Raw genomic sequence first — 18729 nt, forward strand, 5'->3', positions numbered from 1 at the left:
CAGTGGGTTGCCATGTCCTACTCTAAGGGATCTTCCTTGCTGCTGCTGCTGCTAAGTCACTTCAGTCGTGTCTGACTCTGTGTGACCCCATAGACGTCAGCCCACCAGGCTCTCCTGCCCCTGGGATTCTCCAGGCAAGAACACTGGAGTGGGGTGCCATTTCCTTCTCCAATGCATGAAAGTGAAAAAGTGAAAGTGAAGTCACTCAGTTGTGTCAGACTCTTAGCGACCCCATGGACTGCAGCCCACCAGGTTCCTCCGTCCATGGGATTTTCCAGGCAAGAGTGCTGGAGTGGGGTGCCATTGCCTTCTCCAAGGGATCTTCCTTACCCAGGGATTAAACCTGTGCTCCAGCACTGGCAGGTGGATTCTTTCCCTCTGAGCTACCCGGGAAGCAACGAAGTATTCATAAGGTTTGATGGCTCCTTAACCTGGCAAAAGCTGTCAGGATGCTTCACAGGTGAGATGGTACTGATTGAGTCTTAAATAACCAGAAGGAGCTCAACACAGAGAAATGGAACCCAGGTATTTTAGCTGAAGGGAACTGCTTCTGAGTCTGAAAGTGCTTGACGGTATGCTTTAGAAAGGTTAATATGTATTTCTATATACTAGCATATTGGGCATGTTTGGTGAGAAGAAAGTGGGGACAGAAAGGGAAATGAGGTTAAAAGGCAGAAGTCAGAATAAAGCATTTTAAGCGCCATGATGAATTTGCTAATTTTCTAAAGGAAAAGAAATGTCTATCGATGTCTCTTTAGAAAGGATGACTATTTGAAGGGGCAGCAGTAGCTTAAAAGACGTGGCAAGATTTATACATCAGGAATATCATGGTTGCTGTCATGGAGAGTTTGTAATTGAGAGAGAGAGAGACCAGGGTTGGGGAGATGAATTGAGGGGCTGTTGCAATACTCAAGATTTTTTTTTTTAATTTGTAAACCACAAAAGAATCAGAATGGCTGCAAGGTTTCTGCCATTATGTCTAGATATACGACAGGTCTCCATTTGGAGATCAAGTTTGCATAATGAGCTGAAGAACTTTGGAGGAAAGAAAAAGAAACACAGGTCATATTGAGCTTGAGTTGCCTCTTAGAAATCCATGAAGCATTTCACAGAGAGGTGAGGGAAATACCTGGGGTCTGGTGGTTAGGACTCCATACTTTCACTGCTGAGGGCCCCAGGTTCAATCCCTGGTCATGGAACTAAGATCTTGCAAGATTCATGGTATGACCAAGTATTAAAGAACAGGTTTTTAATAAACAGGTTTGTAACTCAAGAGTGAAATCTAGGCAATAAATACAGTCTGTAAACATATGACACAAGTGATGGAAGGGAATCAGTTTTTAAAACCTTGCTTTATAATGATGCCACCAGAAAACAGTAAAATCCTGCAGAAGTGAGTCAAGAACTGCTGAATTTACCATGGATGCACCAGCTCTGCATACCAATACTTTATGAGCTGCCACATCAGCTATGCTTTGTCTAGCAGGAGAATTAAGTCTTCAGTGACAGAAAAATAGGCTAATACAGTCAATTTCCCTTGACTCGTTTTAACCTTATTTGCTAACATATTTGCATTGTCTTTTTATCAAAACACCAGAACAGTTATCTGAAAGAGAAAAGAAAAAGAAAGTAATTTCTGGAGGTGAGGGGAGTACTAGCCATATAATCACAGAGTAAGAGGTTTAAAAAAAGCAATCAGAATAAGAGAAATAGTAAAGGTTATTAGAATATCCTGGGAGACCTTCATATTCCACATCATGAAACATTCCATGTTGTATGAATGTTCTAAGCTCTTTATCTCGAGTAAATCATCTACTCTTCACAGCGTCCACATGCTACAATTAGTGTGTTCCTTCCCATTTCACAGATAAGGGTGATGAGGCACAGAGAATTTAAATCTACCAAGTTCATCCAATTATTAACTTAAGGGGCAGGATGCTTTATCATGATATTTAACTGCCTCCTGGAGAAGAAACATGGTTTCTGGACTAATCCTACACTATCTCTTGATTAGCATTGGAGATGGTGAAATGGGAAAAAATGTGAAGGAAGAAAGTATTAATTGAGTCCCAACTGGCCTACGTCCTTGCTGCATGACAGAATTAATTTATTCCTTTGAGTCTCAAAGTTCTCATTTCTAAAATATACTGGAGTTTCTATGCTATGTTACATAAGAAGTGGCATATGGCATTAATGTAGTACTGCATACACATCCCTTCCTTTGCTTCTTAAAAAGGATCTCTGATCTGAGATCCCTGGATATATCTTGTATATCCCATCAAATTACATATAATAATGTATGTCTGCATCTATTTCCATGTATCTTACTAAAAGGACCATTCTTTGCCAAAATATTGTTTATTCATAAGATTACAAAGAGAAAGAAAGAAAATAAATACTACCCTAAAGTATTATACTAAAATTAAGACATGTGACACAGCACTCTGAAAATATTCTTTTTTCCATTATAGTTTATTATGAGATATTAAATATAGCTCCCTGTGCTGAAAATGTTTTAAAGAGCCAGAAAAAAAAAAAAAAACTCTTGAAATATTTTAATTTACCTTCATGGGAAATCATTTTAGATGTAAAATGTGTTACAGAGATAATGACATAATGGATTCTAACCTGTGGTTATTAATTTGGTAAAAATGTATGTAAGTTTGTGTGTATATGTGTCTGAATGAGAGAAAAAGAGAAAGAGAAAATGAGAGCCCCTCAAAAGTGTTTTCCAAGTTCTTGGACGCAAGGAAAAGTATTCAAGTTTAGACCTAATTGGTAGGGTCCTGTGCTGTTGAGGGAGTTTTAAGCTCTGTGTTTGATTCTGTGCATGTATGAAGAAATATAGCAATTGTCATTTCTATTATAAATCAAAAGTAATAAAAATGGTCCGGTTTTATGGGAAATGAGTGCAGTGTGTGCTGTTTCTTTATGGCTTTTATGTTTCTAGCTGGCCAAAAGCACCCCTTATTTCATGCTATACAGCTGTCAGCCCGGGAAGGGCTGAGCAGAAGAACCACAGAATAAATGTGCACTGCATCTGGCATTCGTGTCCTTTTGCTGGAAAAGGTGAAGCTGGGTTAAGATCTCTTCTTTGTGTGTGATGAAGAGCTCAGAATGAGGTCTTTTTGCAACAACAATACTCCAGACATCCTCTTCAAGAGAAGAGCCATTTCTTCCTGGGAGGCTCTTCCCTGAGAGGACGCAGAAAGGACTGGAAGAACTGGCTGTCAAAAATGAGTCAGGTTAAAAAAAAATGGAAATGGACCAGGTAAAACTGCGACCAAATTGAGAGGACAGGGAGACAGGTTGAAAAGTTTCTCTGCTCATCCATCCACCTGTTGTCTGATTCAGAGCATCACTGAACAGTAATCTGAAGGTCCAAGAGGCTTGAGAATTTATCTAATTCAGAAGCTCACAAACTTAAGCTGTAACATTATTTTACAAAATGTTTTTAAAGGGTTCCTTCTTCTTCCCTCTTGGAGTCTTATATTATTTCACAAAATAAAAAACAGGAATTAAAATTTTTGCACTGATTGAAAAAGAACATGGCATTCCAGGGGGGCATCCTCCATATTTGCCCCACTATCTGAGCCTCTAAGCCAACATTATATACTCTTTTGTTTTTATGAATATAGATTTAAAATCACTCATTTAGTCCAAAGTCTCTCAAGTTGTTTTTAAAGCCAATATGCTCATTGACAGAAGTCTACATTTCAGGATTCTCTTCCACAGCCTTCCTGATTAAAGACTTGTCATCCTATATTTTAATACCACTAACAGCACAATATTTGATATCTTTTCCATTACTATGAATTTTTAATCATCAGAAAGTTCTAACATTCAACTTAAATCATCATCCAAGTCACCAACTATAAATTCTCTCTACAGGGAAAAAATTTGCATGTTTGTTTTTAAAAAACTTGAAATCTTTTCAGTTTCAGAACTTTTTTATGTGGTTGCTAGAACCGTCTGTTTTGGCCACGCTCCTCTGAATTATCTTTATTTCTACATATTTAAAAATATGTCATGTCATCAAGAAATACAGAAATAGTGTCCTGTCAAAATTCATATAATTTTAAAGATGCTATCTGGGGCTATATCAATAATTAATTAAAATGTGAATAATTGAAAAACTTCAATATATTTGAATACCTAACATTATATCTTACACTGATATTATTACACATGCTCACATATGTTATTTCATTTACTTGTAATTGAATCCTTGGAGGACAGGTAATATCTACATTGGGCTAGTTAAAAAAAAAAAAAAGCCTGTTCAAAGGAGGCAGGTCACCATAGAAGCAATTAATTAGAATGTGACATGTCTAGAGATAAAACCTTAACTAATATCCCCCAAGTATATCAATTCTAGATAAGTGAATATAAAACCCAGGGATTGAACTTGAGCCTCCTGTGTCTCCTGCCTTAGCAGGTGGATTCTTTGCCACTAGTGCCAACTGGGAAGCCCATAAGAGGGCTGTTATTCACTAAATAACTATTATATTTTCACCACAACATGAAGTATCAAAGAGGGTGTTAGGAGACACAGAATAAAAAGTTGTGAAAAACCTACCTGTTGACCATCGGGGAGTTTCACTCTTGCCAAGACGACATGAGGAGCTGCATGAACCTGCTCTGCAGCAAAACAGGTAAATTAAAAAAAAAAAAATTAAAGTCTCTGAAATTGATCCCCCAAGCATACATTATGTAAAGAGATATTTGTTCAAGAAAATATAGAAATATGAGAAGTGAGAATATGAGACGTGGCATGTGAATTATGACCCATTCACTCCCTGTCTTCCCCACTCAGTGGGATGGAAGCAATACTTTCCACCAGTACAGGCAAATTACATAGCTATCTGTATCCCCCGGTCCCAATTGGAGAGCAGTAAAGAATCCACCTGCCAATGCAGGAGAGACAGGAGATGTGGGTTCCATCCCTGTGTTAGGAAGATGCCCTGGAGAAGGAAACAGCAACCCACTCCAGTATTCTTACTTGGGAAACTCCATGGAGAGAGGAGCCTGGTGAGCTACAGTCATCCTTGGGTGACTGTGAGCTTATTCAATGCCGTAACCCATCAGAAGCATCATCAGAGGCTTCACACCGCAGGAGTAGAGTGGAGCGGAGACTTTTCTAAAATAACAGAGTTACTTATTAACACTTTTGTTTTGTTTAGTCACTAAGTTGTGACCAATTCTTGTGAGCCCACAGGCTGTAGCCCTCCAGCTCCTCTGTCCATGGGATTTTCCAGGCAAAAATACTGGAGTGGGTTCTCATTTCCTTCTCCAGACGATCTTACCCATCCAGGAATTGAACCTGTATCTCTTGCACTGGAAGGCAGATTCTTTACCACTGAGCCAACCAGGGAACCTCTACTAAACATGCACACCTGAAAATAATATAAACAAGCTCAGCCATGTATACCTGTGTCCAGAGTTGCTACTGTATTGTCTAAAATATTCATTTTTAACAAAAATTAATGACACACAAAATGAGAAACACACAAAATACATCTGTACACACACACACACACACAATCAAATAGGTAATGGAAATGGCCTGTGATAATAACTAGATGTTAAATATAATAGACAAAGTTTTCAAAATAGCCAGTATAAATATATTAAGAACTTAAAGGAAACCATGATCAAAGAAGTAAAGGAAGAGATGATGAGAATGTTGAGTCAGATAGAAAATATAAATGAAAATAAATTTTTAAAAATTTGAATGAAGCTTCTAAAGTTGAAATGTATAGGATCTGAAATGAAAAATTTACCACAATGGCTCAACAATAGATTTGAACACCAAGAGGAAGAATTGTTGACCTGAATATATGTATTAATAGAGAGTACGTAATTTAAAGAACAGAAAAAAATGATAAAAATAGAGCTTCAGAGAAATATAGGTTGCCAGTAAGTGCACCAACAAATGCATGATAAATTGATGGAAAAAGATGAAACAGAGAAAGTACAAGGAAAAATATTTAGAGAAGTAGTGATTGAAAACCTGAATTTATTGGAAAACATTAATCTACTTATTAAGGAAGCTCAATAAACTCTAACTATTGATAGAATAAATATCATTGAATCCACAAAGGGGTTCATCATAACAAAAATACTGAGAGTCAAGAAAAGGAAAATATTAAAAGCTGGTAGGAAAAAAGGACTCACTATTTAGAAGGTTAATGAATAACACTGAAAATGTTCAAAAGGGAAAAAAACTGTTAACAGAGGGTCGATGTATAGCAGGACTATTTTTCAAAAATGATGGCAAAAGACTTTATCAAATAAAAATTGAGATTGAATCCTATTTGCTTATTTTTCTTTTGTTGCCTGTGCTTCTTTCAACTTCTTAGTCATTTAGTTGTGTCGGACTCTTTTTGACCCCATGGATTATACAGTCCATGGAATTCTCCAGGCCAGAATATGGAGTGAGTAGCCTTTCCCTTCTCCAGGGGATCTTGCCAACCCAGGGATCCAACCCAGGTCTTCTGCATTGCAGGTGAATTCTTTACCAGCTGAGCCACCAAGGAAGCCTCAAATTATGTGAACTAACAAATATAACAAAGAATTGTTGGGTTGGTGACATATATAAAATTAATATGAATAATAATATTACAACAAAAATATTGTGGGCACCCAGGCAAACTTTTCTATGAGAAACTTCTCTTGACCCTTTAGAATGAGCTTATGGCCCAGTAAAACCCCGAGCCTGCCTCTATGGTATCACTTACCATGTTAAATAGCTTTTGTCTTATTACATGTTTCATTTTTACTTGAACATACTTTTCCTTGTAAACTACAGATTGATAGATAGAATTATGATCTTTCTAGTGTGAAAGCCTAGAAAAGCATCAGAACTTCATAAAAAAGGTCAGCAAGCATTTATGGAATTAAACAGGCCAGTTTCTCAGACAAGCTCTTTTACATACTTAGTCTATAGTGCCAGAAGAGGATACTGTGTGTGTGTGTGTGTGTGTGTGTGTGTGTGTGTGTGGATGTATGTGTGTGTGCATACACAGGCTGTATTGACACAGGAATGACACTATATATTAATATAACTAACATAATTGAATCCACAATCTGTGTCCATTCTAATCTACTATCTACACTATTTCACACTTGTCACATTTCATCTCTCACCAGTCACTGTAATTTGAGCATAATTTGATAGAATTATTTTTAATCTCAAAAGGAAACAATTCTGACACACACAGTTCATTTCAATGCTTATGTTTTGACCCATTTGTTAGAAAAGCAGTCCCATTACATTGAAGCCACACTTCAAAGATATACACTGTAAGTCTGTCAGATGCAATTAGAAACTTTAGAAAAAAACAACTAAAAAGATCGTCAAGACAAAGCAGGGTAAACTCAAATTAGTCACACCAACTTTTTATAGGGGCATAGTACCCATCTGTGAAAAATTATGACCTATTCGAAATGGAAATGGATAAGTTACAGAAGAAAGGAGTACTAATCAAATATTCCAAAAGTGAAAGCAAAATCTCTGAGCATTAATTTATTTATGGCATGAATAATTTAATATCCACCTCAGATTTAATTACAAGCCATGGTCAATTAACTAATTTAGTAACAATGTGTAAATAATGAATAATTTCTATGCCCTAGATGAAACTTTTAAGAATTGCAGTAACATCAATAAGTGATGGGATTTTCTTTCCAAGCATTTCTGACAATAAAAAAGAAATTTTTAACTTTACAACTGGGATGAATGTAAATATTATCCACAGATCTTAATTCCACATTCAGGAAAAAGTTAAAAAGAAATCAATGTCTCCATTTATCTAAACTCTCTGTGGTGGATACCTATAAATATACACTTGAAAGCCAATATGCAGCTTAAAACATGAAAAGCATTGCTCTGACAGATTTTCATTTATAAATTCATTAAATTCCTATAACAAAACTACAAGGTAAATATCATTATAATCTGTAGTTTTCAGTTCAGAAACCTAGGCACAGACAGAATACAATTTTTCCACTTTCAGAGAATAAAAAATAGTAGAGCTGGGTAAACTCAGAAAATCTAGTCCCAGAACCTGGCCTCAAAAACTGTTGGACTTTACATGGAACAACAAATGTGCTTACTTAAAATTAAAAAAAAGATAAATAAAAATAAAGAAAGAAATGATGATATGCTGATCAACACTAAGAGATACTTTAAGTGAGGCAGTTACCAAAATGGGTAATTATCACTCTAACAGAAAATTAATCTATCAATTAGGAAGCTTCATTATTTCCCAAGTGGAACCCTGCACTCCTGGGAAAGATCTGTGCTTAGCAGAATATGAATCTCTGACCTCTAAGTCTCTTCTGGGCTAATTTCCTTCTTTCTTTATGCCCAGCAGAAATTAGCAATGTGACAATAGGAGCAAGTGATGCTTTAGAGAGGAGGGCATAGCTACCCACTCCAGTGTTCTTGCCTGGAGAATCCCCATGGACAGAGGAGCCTGGTGGGCTACAGTCTGTGGGGTCGCAAGTGACTAAGCACACAATGCTTTAGAAATTGGTGTCTTGGCTTTATCACTTGAAACTTTGGTGGAACTATTTCCTTGCTCTATGCTTCAATCTTATTCTGCTAAGTGGGGATAATGATCAGCAATTTATAGTTTGAAAATTACATGAATTGCATATGTAACTCTGCCAGGCATGGGGGATGGCTGAATACATTTCAGTTGGTGTCCAATATAATTTAGCTTCCTTCTCACATGGTAGAAATGTATAGGAAAGAAAAGTAGTAAATACTATTGCTTTGCTCTTTAAACCTTGCAGTTATGAGAAAGTAAAAAAAAAAATGCACTTATTTGCCATAACAGTACAGGGCAGTTGTAGTTGACTTTTTAACACTGTATTGATTTCTGATATAGTTTTTGTTGCATAGTTTACACAATAACTTAAAATGAATTTTAAAAAGAGTTTCTTACTGGTTGGTTTAGTTTTATCCTCTAAAAATATCCTTAATTACATTCCAGAAAAAAAAATCAACACATTGCTAGTGAAAAAAAGAAAATGTTTATTAAATGCTCATTTGAATCAAGGCATTGAACAGAGTTTAGTTAACTTACTAGTTAATCCCTTTTTTATCTATGTCACCCCACATAGCACGTTATAACCAGGACTCAGTATTTTGTAGAAATATTTGTTGTTTTTATAAGTAAATATATATCTTATGCCCTCAATATCATTGTAGCTAAGAAAAGTTTGCCCAACCATACCATTGAATAACTTGTGTCTGAATAAACTAACCCCAAAATGTCATCATTGAGATCCAGCAGATATCTTGTGAGGAATTCTGTTGAGAATACCTGCCTCCCCCAGAGAATAAAATTACAAGGCTTTCAAATAAATGTCCTGTATGTTAGATTGAATTTCTCCATCCATGTGCAGATACTAAACTGATGCTTCAGCCACAATGGTAAGGAGAAAATCAAATACCATGTATTTAGCCATAAAAACATTCTACCTTGGACAATGCCTTATATAGGGATGCTTGTTCAATCAAGTAAATTCACTTAGAAATTTACACACATATATACATATATAGTTATAGATGTAGATGCATAGAATGAAAATTAAAAGTATTACAAGTATTTGCTTCTAGAAAATGGGCTTCTAGCATTTGTCCTTTCTTAAACAGGACATGTCTAATATCTAACTCTAATATGTATCATTACATACAACAAGAATTCTAATTAGACTCTGGTACATGTTATTAAAGTGGTTCACAACAACAGAGAGAAGAAATATGCAATGCAGCTTAGAGTAGAATTTAAGAATATGGGATTTTTGAATAGGAACTAGTGGGTGTAAATCTTACTTTGTCATACAAAAATATTCAAACTCAGCAAATTATTCAACCAATATTAATCTCAACTTCATGATGAATAAAATGCACATAATAATAACCTGCAAAGGTCCATCTAGTCAAGGCTATGGTTTTTTCCAGTAGTCATGTATGGATGTGAGAGTTGGACTATAAAGAAAGCTGAGCACTGAAGAATTGATGCTTTTGAACTGTGGTGTTGGAGAAGACTCTTGAGAGTCCCTTGAACTACAAGGAGATCCAACCAGTCCATCCTAAAGGAAATCAGTCCTGAGTGTTCATTGGAAGGACTGATATTGAAGCTGAAACTCCAATCCTTTTTGGCCACCTGATGCAAAGAACTGAGTCATTGGAAAAGACTCTCATGCTTAGAGAGACTGAATGCAGGAGGAGAAGTGGATGACAGAGGATGAGATGGTTGAATGGCATCATTGACTCAATGAATATGGGTTTGAGCAAGCTACAGGAGTTGTTGATGGACAGGGAAGCCTGGCATGCTGCAGTGCATGAAGTTGCAAAGAATCTGACATGACTGAATGACCGAAATGAACTAAAGTAATTAGCATAGCACCTTTCACAGAATAAACATTTAGTAAATATTATCTATTCAATCTCAGAAGGAAGCTGCCTCTTCTTGAGAAATCTGTATGCAGGTCAGGAAGCAACAGTTAGAACTGGACATGGAACAACAGACTGGTTCCAAATATGAAAAGGAGTACGTCAAGGCTGTATATTGTCACCCTGCTTATTTAACTTATATACAGAGTACATCATGAGAAACACTGGACTGGAAGAAACACAAGCTGGAATCAAGATTGCCGGGAGAAATATCAATAACCTCAGATATGCAGATGACACTACCCTTATGGCAGAAAGTGAAGAGGAACTAAAAAACCTCTTGATGAAAGTGAAAGAGGAGAGTGAAAAAGTTGGCTTAAAGCTCAACATTCAGAAAACGAAGATCATGGCATCCAGTCCCATCACTTCATGGGAAATAGATGGGGAAACAGTGGAAACAGTGTCAGACTTTATTTTTCTGGGCTCCAAAATCACTACAGATGGTGACTGCAGCCATGAAATTAAAAGACGCTTACTCCTTGGAAGGAAAGTTATGACCAACCTAGATAGCATATTCAAAAGCAGAGACATTACTTTGCCAACAAAGGTCCGTCTAGTCAAGGCTATGGTTTTTCCTGTGGTCAGGTATGGATGTGAGAGTTGGACTGTGAAGAAGGCTGAGCGCTGAAGAATTGATGCTTTTGAACTGTGGTGTTGGAGAAGACTCTTGAGAGTCCCTTGGACTGCAAGGAGATCCAACCAGTCCATTCTGAAGGAGATCAACCCTGGGATTTCTTTGGAAGGACTGATGCTAAAGCTGAAACTCCAGTACTTTGGCCACCTCATGCGAAGAGTTGACTCATTGGAAAAGACTCTGATGCTGGGAGGGATTGGGGGCAAGAGGAAAAGGGGATGACAGAGGATGAGATAGCTGGATGGCATCACTGACTCGATGGACGTGAGTCTGAGTGAACTCCGGGAATTGGTGATGGACAGGGAGGCCTGGCGTGCTGCGATTCATGGGGTCACAAAGAGTCGGACACGACTGAGTGACTGAACTGAACTGAGCTGAAATATAATCTATTCAATCTCAGAAGGAAGCAGAACAAAAAATTTTGGAGGTTATAGCACTGTAACTCACTGGGCCAGAGTGAGCAAGTAATAATATTAAGAAGGGCATTTAAGAGAAACACACAGTATTTTAAAAGTCCAGAAGAAAGGTTTATGCTGAATTTATGCAATATATGCAGTCCATGGGGGTCTCAGAGTCGGACATGACTGAGCGAATGAACTGAACTGAACTGAACTGACGCAATATATGAAGTAGGCAATCAAGCTAGATAGCAAAGCTCCTAAATAGAGACAGAAAAAGCTTTAGAGCATATTATTCTATCAGCTACAAAAATCTCCATTAAAATATCCCCTATAATTATATATTTACCTATATCTCATTATATTTTTCATATTTTAGGTCATATTATTAGGAACATATATTTTAGTGTTTTAGATCCCCTTTGTTAAACTCATCATCATTATGATGTTATCTCAACCAGAAGAATACTTTGCAATTACTTTATCTTTTGTATATGTTAAACTACAAAATATGTTTTAATACATTTTAGAATAATTAAAATCATATGATATGTTCTCTAAAAACGTGGAGTTAAACTAGAAATCAGTTTTGGAAAGACAGATATCTGGAAAATTTCCAAATACTTAGAAAATAAACAGCATACTCTTAAGCCGGAGAAGGCAATGGCACCCCACTCCAATACTTTTGCCTGCAAAATCCCATGGATGGAGGAGCCTGGTAGGCTGCAGTCCATGGGGTCGTTAGAATCGGACACGACTGAGCGACTTCACTTTCACTTTTCACTTTCCTGCATTGGAGAAGGAAATGGCAGCCCACTCCAGTGTTCTTGCCTGGAGAATCCCAGGGATGTGGAAGCCTGGTGGGCTGCTGTCTATGGGGTCGCACAGAGTCAGACATGACTGAAGCGACTTAGCAGCTGCAGCAGCATTCTCTTAAGCAACTCATGGATCAAAGGTACAATTACAAATGTAAATTACAAAAGTCAATTATATTTCAATACATTAGCAAAGAAAAAATAAAAATTTGAATCCAATAAATAGTATAAAAGGAATGAAAAACAAGAACACATTAAACAACATATGTTTATGTTACATATAATGAAAATTACAAAAAATGCTGATACATCTTAATAAAACTATCAATATACTAAGTCCTTGGATCAGAAGGCACAATATTGGTCTGGGCAACCCTCCCTAAATTGATCTTTAAATTCTGTATGATCCCAGTCAAAATCTGAGCAGGCTTTGTAGAAATTGGTATGGATAAGCAAAGGACTTTGATGAACTAACACAAATTTTCTAAGATAAGAACAAAGTTGGAGGACACACACTACCTGATTTTAAGACATTATGAGTATCCAGTATTGACACAATTATTAGCATACAGATGAATGGAACTGGAAAACAGAATGCAGAAATAAATCTATACATATGAACTACTAATATTCAAAAATGTTACTAAGGTAGTTCAAAGTAGAAAGGATAGTTATTTCAACAAACGATGATGAGACAATGGTACATCCAATTTGAAATATGGATTTCAAAGAAATAAAATATTAAATAAAATATTCTCTGAAAATAATAAAACCACACTAAACTTTTTAGATTATAACTCAATGTTTGAAAATAAAAAGCATAATTTAAATAATTCCAGAGTCAAAAAATATTAATTGGAATTAAATTAATTTGAATGTTAATAGAAATCTTTTGATAATGATATAAGGAAATGTTTTAAAGGAAAACATTTTAAGAGAAGTCCAACTTGAGAAAAATAGGATCTTTCCTTAAGACTATATCCAACAAAAAGAATCTAATACATATAGATTCATAAATATATTAAATATTTCATATAACTGTTATGATTTTCTCTCAATTTATACTAAAAAATGAAGCCCCATTTTCTGGGGAAAAAAAACAAAAAACAAAAACAAGGGAGCTTAGTCTTTCAGTTTCAAAAGGAATTTGGTTGATGGATAAAAGCATTCTAGATCATCGTCTCTTTGGTAGATAATTAAGTATCTAGTGTGCTTAGTAGGGATTGAGACTCTTTTATACCTGCATATGTTGCTTACTGGAGCTTCCCTGGTGGCTCAGCTGTAAAGAAGCCAACTGCAATGCAAGAGATGTTGGTAGATCCCTGGGTGGGGAAGATCTCCTGGAAGAGGGCATGGCAATCCACTCCAATATTCTTGCCTGGAGAATCCCATGAACAGAGTCAGACATGACTTAGAACACACATATGTTGCTTACCAGGTAGCACTAGTGGTAAAGAATCTGCCAGCCAATGCAAGAAAAGCAAGAGACATGGTTTCAATTCCTGGATTGGGAAATTACTCTGGAGAAGAAAATGGCAACCCACTCCAGTATTCTTGCCTGCAAAATCCCAGGGACAGAAGAGCCTGGAGGGCTATAGTCCAAAGGGTCACAAGGAGTCAGACTTAACTGAGCAACTAATCACATGTTGCTTACTGGTTAACTTATAGCAAATCGCTTCATTCATCACTATTCCTGTTCCTTCTTCTCTCTAAAATTATGTTAATAGATCTCCAAGCTTTAGAAGTTAAATGACAACCTGGGTGTGAAGACTCAGAGTGCTTTGAGATATGGTATTATACACATGATAAGCCTTTGTATACAGGTGTCATATGAAAACAATGTGTAAATGCACATTTAAATAATTAGTTTTTGTTGTAAAAATACTACAAATGAATAGAAAGCAAAGCCACCCTGTTCCTATTCCTCCAATGCCATGAAAAGAATCCCAGGATGAAAAATAGGTCTGTTTTAATCTTATAAAGAGGGTAGTGAAGTTTGCCTGTTAAGGAGAATTACAAAATGTATATAGAAATTTTAAATTTTTATAGGAATCTTTAGAATGTACCTATTTTGTAAAATGTTTCTATATATCTACACTTTAATAAATATATATTTGCACATGATTTTATGTACAAAAACATTAATATTTGATGGAAACTAAAACAAAATTTGAAAAGTTGAATTTTCTCACTAGAAGAAAGACATCTCTGCAATATATTTATGCGGGACAGAGGCAGTGAGCTATAAGGGTTCATATTAAACTCAGTTGTTTTTTTTTTTATCATCTTTAGTGCCTCACTCAGTACCTGGTAGTTCATCAGTTCAGTTCAGTTCAGTCGCTCAGTCGTGTCCGACTCTTTTCGACCCCATGAATCGCAGCACGCCAGGCCTCCCTGTCCATCACCAACTCCCGGAGTTCATAGATGCTCAGTAATTACATGTTAAAGAGGGAATACCTGAGTAAACTCACTCTTATTATTAACAAAACAGTTGTTAACCGTAACTCTTATGACAAACTGAATTTCCAAAAATTCCATACAGAAAGCATGTACTTAATATATGGCATTTGGCTAAATGTCCTCTAGGTTTCCTAATTTAATGGTTAGATTTTATGATCCTATGTCAGGTGGGTATTCAAATAGGTAATCAAGTAAAGAGAGAAGAGTGGGGAGTCATGAACAGAAAAACTTGAATGGGTCCCCTGGAGTTAAGAGTCAAGAATATTCTGTAGACCAAGATCCTTAGAAAACATCATTATAGCTATTAATGCAAACCATTATATGTTCAGATTAACATTCAACAATGGATAAAAGTATAACTAAGTACCTGAGCTTAGAAAACAGTATGGGATACAGCCCTATTTCTTTTTGTTCTCTAAGTGAAATTCACTTATTTCTTGGAAGAATCATGCTGACAATGGAAACTTTCATTAGAACACTTGTAGTACTGTGTAAAAATACGTGCAGCAAAAATTGATAAATAAATCATGAAATAGAGTCTCTACATTTCCAATAACTGACATGCATAGGAAAAGAAACTTTGTTGCGTGAGAAATCTACATATTTTCAACATGATTCTCTTTCTTCTTATGATACCAGAACAAAAATTGGCAGAAGATTCTTTTAATCTGGCATACATTTCATTAGAAATTCTAACAGGCTTATACATGATTCACTGGAAATATTGAAAGTCAATGTGCAGAAGATTCTGACTTGGACTAATATGACCTCTGTTCCTTCTTCCAACAGAGATTTTCAAAAAATTCCATCCATACCTGTCATGAGGATACAACCGAAAATTGTCATTTGTTCGTATTTAGATGTCCTTGATTGGCTGCCAAAACACCTTTCTCAACACACATATAAAAATAATAATAAAAATAAAAATGATTAAATAAGACAACCACTGAATTTAATTCTCCTTTTCTTATTTGCTTTCCATAAAATGATAAACATGTATTCAAGAATTTTATCATGTGTACATCTTTACCAGTAAGCATAATCACACAATATCCTTCTTCAGAGAGACATTTCTAAGAACTCCCATCCCACTGATCATATTTCTGACCCCAGTTTATAAAAAATCACACTATGAAGCAAATTGATGTTTGTGTCCAAAAGGGGCTTACAGTTAGAATAACAACAGAGGCATCATTTCACTTTCTGATGGAAAAATGTGTGGGTTATTCCATAATTTAATCATTCTGTTCATAAGACCTACTTTATAAATATAGTTTGATTAATCATTTAATCATCAGGCTAGAAAAACAAATTGGAAAATTTGGAAATTATCTACTTTTCTTGTGAAGTTCATTTATTTAAAAGTGCATACTAGGTAATAGAACACTGCAAAAGCTACAATCTGGTTATAGCAATGCATAAAACATGGTCCCATCTTTAAGTATCTCACACAGTAGAAGAGAAGATATACCAGTAACTTATGAGAGTACTGTTAAGAATAAATTTACAGGAGTGGAAAAGCAGACAGCAAGTCCTATTAAAACTTCTGGGTTTGCCTGAATGTCAGAACATTTCACAAGTCATTTTGTTCACTCTAACATGTTTGCTGAATTAACTCTTTAATTATAAAAGTAAGATACATGTTTAGACTATATATCCTCTTCGTTAACATTTCACATAAGCTTTAAAAATTTATGTGAATTTATTACATTTCCTGGTGGTTCAGATGGTAAAGAGTCTGCCTGGAATACAGGAGACTCAAGTTCCATCCATGAGTTGGGAAGATCCACTAGAGAAGGAAATGGCAACCCACTCCAGTAGTCTAGCCTGGAAAATCCCATAGACAGAGGAACCTGACAGGCTACAATCCATAGGGTCACAAGGAGTCAGACATGACTGAGCAACTTCACTTAAAAATTTATAAATTAAAAACAAAAGATGTTATACACTTTACTTGTTGCCACTGTGATACTTATCTATATACTGAATCTTTATGTATGGGCATGTGTATGTGCTGTGAGTGGGCATATGTGAGTGTTCTATCCTTTCCTAGTTTTGAAGTTTAGATGGCATATAGAAATATAGTGAAATGAAAAATAAATGTTTTAGAAATAAATGTTTTAGAATATTGAATCAAGAGTAAAGACTGGTAGTGAAGTAAAGTAAGCTAAATGCAAATAAATGGATGTCATAAAAATCTTTATGGTACAAAGGTAGGGTAGACTTTAAATTCCCTAAGAGCCACATCAAAGTGTCATGTGATCATTTATAAGAACTGCTAAGCTCAAAAGGCAAATGAGACAGAAAAAAAAAATTCAGCTCAGAAAAATCATAAATGTACTTTTATAGTGCACATCAATTATTTGATATAAAAACCATATGATAAATCTTACAAACTTCTTACAAATTCATTGATATGACTATACTTGTGTATACTAACGAGAGCATTTCATCTCTCATGGCTTCTCCCGTAAACAAGAAATATGTTTGCATGTATTCAACCATTCATTTAAGAAATATTTAATGAACGACTACCACGAGGTCAGATGCTCTCTAAGCACTGAAGTTATCACAGCTATTTTTCTCACATGTGCTTTCAGACTAGTGGTAAAAATTAGGCAATAAACAGTCAAATCATTGTATGTTAGGTGATAAGAGAACCATGGGACTTCCCTGGCGGCTCAAATGGTAAAGAATCTGACCACAGTTCAGGAGACCAAGGTTTGATCCATGTGTTGGAAAGATCCCCTGGAGAAGGGAATGACTAGCTGTTCCAGTATTCTTACCTGGAAAATTCCATGGACAGAGGAGCCTGGTGGGCTATGGTCCCTGGGTCACAACTGAGTGGCTTAACACAAGAGAACTATAAAGCAGAATAATGCAGGTTAAGTAGAAGGAGAATAAAGGAGGAGGAAGCATGGGACTGAGCACAAGTATTACACCGTGTGTTTAGTAATGGTCTCAATGATAAGAGAACATGTACCCCAACAGGACAATTGAGAGACAAAAATCAAGACTTGGTATGTAAAGGCTAAATAAGATTAATGGCAGTGTGTGTGCTGGAGTGGATTTCTGCGAGCTGGTGTTTGCTGCTAAGGGCTGAACACTTTGAGTGTATTTCTCTCTTCCCAGCTCTGTTGTGGTCACTTGAAACAGGCCATAACAGGAGTTTCTATACCACAAACCTTGAAAACGCTGTAAGCTGAGATATTTTCTTTTCCTGGAGAGCTGTCGTTAGACGTTTACCAGTGCACCACTGAATCTGGACTAACCCCTTGTGCAGATCAGCAAGGGGGAGAGGAGTGTATATTCACAGAGGCAGAGGGCAAGAGAAAGCAAGTGGTGATTCAAGCGCAGTGTGTTGTCTGGGAGTCCTCTCAGGGATTATGCTGGTGCCCCAACATGTGGGTGTGAAACACTCTGCATAGCCTGGAAGATGTGGTTGGTGGAACAGGTAGCACCAGGGAGGTCGGTAGGCAGGGAGCCAGGTCCAAGGTGAGGATTGAAGACTCAGTTCCAAAGAAGGGGAGTTTGGAGGGTTATTGGGAAAGAGAAGAAAGACCTTAAGTTCTGGGCTTTAGAGAGACCCTCAGATACAGGAAGTCATTTAGAGATGTTGTTACCAGAACAACAGCTCTGTCTCTGCACGACATCCTTTTAAGAAGTTGAGGTTTCCAATTAAAATAAATTAATTTAAAAAAAAGAAAAAAGAAATTGAGGTTTGGTTTTAAGTGCCTTGTGAACTTCTTTATGACTCACTTCTGCAAAGTCTGCTTCATGATCCCAAGGAACTGAAGCTTCTTCCTTTTGCTTAAACAAATCACCTTGATTTGTAAATACATTCCCCAGAAGGGAAAGACTACCCACTCCAGTATTCTGGCCTAGAGAATTCCATAGACTGTATAGTCCATGGGGTTGCAAAGAGTCAGACAGGACTGAGCAAATTTCACT

This window comes from Bos mutus, chromosome 11 (assembly GCF_027580195.1).
Source record: "Bos mutus isolate GX-2022 chromosome 11, NWIPB_WYAK_1.1, whole genome shotgun sequence".
Classification (NCBI taxonomy): Eukaryota; Metazoa; Chordata; class Mammalia; order Artiodactyla; family Bovidae; genus Bos; species Bos mutus.